A 5,000-nucleotide genomic window follows, 5' to 3' on the forward strand; every position below is an offset into this window, starting at 1 on the left:
TCAAAATACAAGAGATTTATGTATGCATCTCTTGTATTGTGAAGATATTCGTTCTCATTCATACCTTTTCTTTATTAGTCAACATGAATACGGTTCATAGTCATCTTCATCAACAATTCCATACGTTATATAACAAGACTAAAATATAAAGATTGCGATTTTATAGATATACTCTAAAAACAACACAGGAACTAATAATAACTTCCGCATCATAGTTTAATCACAATACACAATATCTTTTTTATGGGTGAGACAAGTATAGAAGTTTCTAAGGATTCTACACTCTTTTTTCTGAATTAAGTTGATTTCTCATTGAAAAGGTACGTGATAAAGTATCAAGTATGGTTATGATCTATACACGAAGGCCTAATATAAGAATGATGACCCACTTTAACACCAACGTTTCTCTACAATAAACCACAAGAACTCACCCCTTTCTCGAAAATCATTAATGAAAACAACGATTTTGCTTTTACAATTTCCCTCACTAAATCATTCACCATTCACTATCTCTAACCGAGCACCCGCCTTCATCTTTTAGCTTAACCCTTATCGCTTCCACACAGCTTTCACAACACAGATCGATTCCGCTCTGCCTGTTGGGTCTCCTCTTCTGGTTCTAAACGCGCTGGTTTTGGGCTCCTCTTCTGGTTCTAAACGCGCTGGTTTTGGGCTCCTCTTCTGGTTCTAAACGCGCTGGTTTTGGGCTCCTCTTCTGGTTCTAAACGCGCTGGTTTTGGGCTCCTCTTCTGGTTCTAAACGCGCTGGTTTTGGGCTCCTCTTCTGGTTCTAAACGCGCTGGTTTTGGGCTCCTCTTCTGGTTCTAAACGCGCTGGTTTTGGGCTCCTCTTCTGGTTCTAAACGCGCTGGTTTTGGGCTCCTCTTCTGGTTCTAAACGCGCCGGTTATGGGCTCCTCTTCTGGTTCTAAACGCGCTGGTTTTGGGCTCCTCTTCTGGTTCTAAACGCGCCGGTTATGGGCTCCTCTTCTGGTTCTAAACGCGCTGGTTTTGGGCTCCTCTTCTGGTTCTAAACGCGCTGGTTTTGGGCTCCTCTTCTGGTTCTACACGCGCTGGTTTTGGGCTCCTCTTCTGGTTCTAAACGCGCTGGTTTTGGGCTCCTCTTCTGGTTCTAAACGCGCTGGTTTTGGGCTCCTCTTCTGGTTCTAAACGCGCCGGCTCGCTCACCTGATTGGTTAAAAGCGAGTTATTGGTATTTCATTTGGTTCTCTGTCTTTCCTGATATTGGGGATAAGAGTGAATCACGGCATTGGTACTAAATAAGGATATCAATAATGATAATAAAAACAATAATATTAATAATGACATTAATATCAACTATGATGATAATAAGGATAATTACTAATATAATAATCACAATCATAATGATAACAACAACAATGATAATATTAATAATAATAATAATGATGATACTGATGATAATATTGGTAACAATAATATTAATCATCATCATATCATCGTTAATAATAATTATGATAATTATTATTATTGTTACTATCACTGCTATTATTATTAATGATACAATTTTATCATTACAGTGATAAATATAATTGTTATTATTATCATTATCATCATCATTACTATCATGATTCCTATTATCATCACCATTATAATTATCATCCACAAATTAATAAACATTTTAGATCAATTGAGCCAATGTAGACCTAGGAATATTTTATTAAAAAGGATGCCATACCTCGCTATATTGCAAAAAAAAAAAAAAAAAAGGGGTTTTCCTATCGCTCGTGAACGGCAGTGGGCGTGAAACAAAGCACGGGCGTGTGGGCGCTACGAGATTGCAACCCAGAGGAACAGAGGGGTTGCAGCGGATAATTACCAGACGACAGCGGGTTAAAATGCAAATAAAATGAGTTTCTATTTGCAGTATAAACTTATTGGTGATAATAATAATAACAATAATAATTATTATTATAATGAAATGGGATTGATAAGATCTGGAAATAATGGAAATACAGTAATGTGATTACATATGTTTTGTTATCATCATCATAACAAACCTTATCAATATCATTATTATCATTACAATCATTATTATTATCATCACCATCATAATCATCACCACCTTTATCATTATCCTTATCATCATTATCATCATATTCATTATCATCATCATGATCATCATCATTATGATTATTATCATTATTATCACCATCATTATCATCATTATCATTTTCAGTATCACTATTCTTATTATTATCACCACCACCAGCACAATCATCATCATTTTCACTATCATCATTATCATTACCATCCTCCTCCTCCTCTTCATCATCACTATCACCCTTTCCTTAAATGCAACACACCACTTTATTCCAATGATATATTTCTACGAATATATTAAGCATGCAATATCACATTCCCTTCAAACTGCTCAAATACTTTCATGAGAAGAGAAGTGATGTGGTGGAGAGAAGGGAAGAGAAAAGAAGGGAAAAGAAGTGGTGGAGAGAAGAGAAGAGAAAAGAAGAGAAGTGAAGTGGTGGAGAGAAGGGAAGAGAAAAGAAGAGAAAAGAAGTGGTGGAGAGAAGAGAAGAGAAATGAAGAGAAGTGAAGTGGTGGAGAGAAGAGAATAGAAAAGAGAAGTGAAGTAGTGGAGAGAAGAGAAGAGAAAAGAAGAGAAGTGAAGTGGTGGAGAGAAGGGAAGAGAAAAGAAGAGAAAAGAAGTGGTGGGGAGAAGAGAAGAGAAATGAAGAGAAGTGAAGTGGTGGAGAGAAAAGAAGAGAAAAGAGAAGTGAAGTGGTGGAGAGAAGAGAAGAGAAATGAAGAGAAGTGAAGTGGTGGAGAGAAAAGAAGAGAAAAGAGAAGTGAAGTGGTGGAGAGAAGAGAAGAGAAAAGAAGAGAAGTAAAGTGAAGAGAAATGAAGTGGTGAAGAGAAGAGAAGAGAAAAGAAGAGAAGTGAAGTGGTGGAGAGAAGAGAACACACAAGAAGAGATGTGAAGTGGTGGAGAGAAGAGAAGAGAAGAGAAGAGAAGTGAAGTGGTGGAGAGAAGAGAAGTGAAATGAAGAGAAATGAAGTGAAGAGAAATGAAGTGGTGAAGAGGAGAGAAGAGAAAAGAAGAGAAGTGACGTGGTGGGGAGAAGGGAAGAGAAAAGAAGTGGTGGAGAGAAGAGAAGAGAAATGAAGAGAAGTGAAGTGGTGGAGAGAAGAGAAGAGAAAAGAAGAGAAGTGATGTGGTGGAGAGAAGGGAAGACAAAAGAAGAGAAAAGAAGTGGTGGAGAGAAGAGAAAAGAGAAGTGAAGTGGTGGAGAGAAGAGAAGAGAAAAGAAGAAAGAAGTGGTGGAGAGAAGAGAAGAGAAGTAAAGTGGTGGAGAGAAGTGAAAAGAAGAGAAGTGAAGAGAAATGAAGTGGGAAGAGAAGAGAGAAATGAAGTGGTGGAGAGAAGAGAAATGAAGAGAAGTGAAGTGGTGGAGAGAAGAGAATAGAAAAGAGAAGTGAAGTGGTGGAGAGAAGAGAAGAGAAGAGAAGAGAAGTGAAGTGGTGGAGAGAAGAGAAAAGAAGAGAAGTGAAGTGGTGGAGAGAAGAGAAAATAAGAGAAGAGAAGTGAAGTGGTGGAGAGAAGTGAAAAGAAACGAAGAGAAGTGAAGTGAAGAGAAATGAAGTGGTGAAAAGAAGAGAAGAGAAAAGAAGAGAAGTGACGTGGTGGAGAGAAGAGAAGAGAAAAGAAGAGAAGTGAAGTGAAGAAAAGAAGAGTGAAGTGAAGAGAAATAGTGGTGAAGAGGAGAGAAGAACAAAGGTGAGAAGGACGGCAGAAACTATCAAACATTATATATTCATAACCACCTTTCTTTAAATGACAAATTACCCTTCCTTTTAAAGCGAATTAAGAGAAGAAATTTCCGAAGGACAGCAAAAGAAAAGAATGATTAACTGTATCAGACATGCACCGGGGCGGAAATAACCTTCAAATGATTTAATTGATTGGTGGAATGAAATCTTAATTTAAGAAAGTTAGTGTAGCAATTATACCGTCCATGGCTGTTCTTCAGTCATATCAATTTCTTTAAGACTATTAATATATCTGGTGAAGAATAGGACTTCGATACTGAAGAACTTCCTGGCTTTGTGACATGATCGGAAATTATATTAAAATGATTATTTAATCTGCTTGATAACCATCCGAGGCTAAAGAAATGAGAGTTTAGTGTTCTGATTTAATTGTGTTAATGCTTGTAAACTTATTTATTAATTCATCTATTTTGCTGACAGAATGTAGTGATCTGACATTTTTTAGTCTTTATTTTACAAAAATAATTAAACTAAAACTTAAAGGTAATGTGTATTTTTCTTTTTTTCTTTTTTTCTTTTTTTTTGTTTTTTTTTTTTGGCTTTTGCTTTTTATTTTATGTTTTTGTGGGGATTTATTTTATTGCACGTGTAAAGAATTATCCATATATAAAAGCACATTTATACTCGTGCACCTTATTTATAGAAAAATATATCAGCATCAGAAAGCATTTGTATGAATTTGTCGTACTTCTGAAGTTCATGGTAACTAAGAGAATAAATAGAATTACGAAATGATAATGTTAGCAATAAAAAGCTTTAATTAGATAATGCTTTTGTGTCAAACATTATCTCGCATTTCTGTGCTGTATTAATGTTTTGTCACACAGACAAACCCACACACATACACATTATTATCGTAATTGTGATATAAATCATCTTTATCAATCATCATTGCCATCACCATCCTCCTTCATCTTTTTCTTTGCTTTATTCTATTCATATGTTCAGTATTTTCTTTGTTTTATATTTCAAAATTATATTTTTCAAAGCAGTACATATACTACTGCAATAAATACCACAACTACTACAACTTCTGCTAGTATTACTATTATTACTCCTTGCACTACTGCATCAACTTGTTACTATTATCACTACTACAGCAACTTCTATTACTACTACTACTACTACTATTACTGCTAGCACTACTACAGCAACTTCTATTATTACTACTACT

Source organism: Penaeus vannamei, chromosome 30 (genome assembly GCF_042767895.1).
Source record: "Penaeus vannamei isolate JL-2024 chromosome 30, ASM4276789v1, whole genome shotgun sequence".
NCBI classification, from domain to species: domain Eukaryota; kingdom Metazoa; phylum Arthropoda; class Malacostraca; order Decapoda; family Penaeidae; genus Penaeus; species Penaeus vannamei.